General features: G+C 41.6%; 1 protein-coding gene across 1 annotated transcript in view; it reads left to right on the top strand.

Annotated features, from left to right (window-relative positions):
• Positions 1–373, top strand: part of LOC104497450 (mitogen-activated protein kinase kinase kinase 5-like) — a gene marked incomplete at its 5' end in the record, with an annotated part of 20,251 nt that overhangs the window by 14,348 nt on the left and 5,530 nt on the right. The window lies entirely within an intron of this gene.

Here is a 373-nt window from a genome sequence, read left to right as displayed (position 1 = left end):
GCAGTAGTAAAATTCTGTAGTACTGCAGGTTGTCCATATAAAGGATGGTCATTGTTTAGCTGTGACTGATCTCTTACATTAGTTTTATTCGTTTCAAAATAATAGTGATGCAAGTTAAGTCAGTCTTGATTTCAGGTACCCTTTCAAGGAAGGTCTGAAAAAAAAAAAGTGAGCTTGCTGCCAAGCTTCTGCTTCTTCCCTCCTTCGTAAGCTGTGTGTGGCTGATGGATGGTGTTATGTGTTGTTTCCATTAAGGCAGAACTTGCTGTTCTTTTCTATAGTTATTCCTGGGGAGTGAACTCAAGCTAGTTGACAGCCACACGTGAACTCCCCAAGGGAACTGCTTCAGACTGGTTTGTGCACAGAATTCCTG

This window comes from Buceros rhinoceros, unplaced genomic scaffold, assembly GCF_000710305.1.
Source record: "Buceros rhinoceros silvestris isolate BGI_N320 unplaced genomic scaffold, ASM71030v1 scaffold17267, whole genome shotgun sequence".
NCBI lineage: Eukaryota > Metazoa > Chordata > Aves > Bucerotiformes > Bucerotidae > Buceros > Buceros rhinoceros.
Note: the sequence above shows the minus strand (reverse complement) of the source record. Positions and strands in the feature narration are given on the sequence as shown.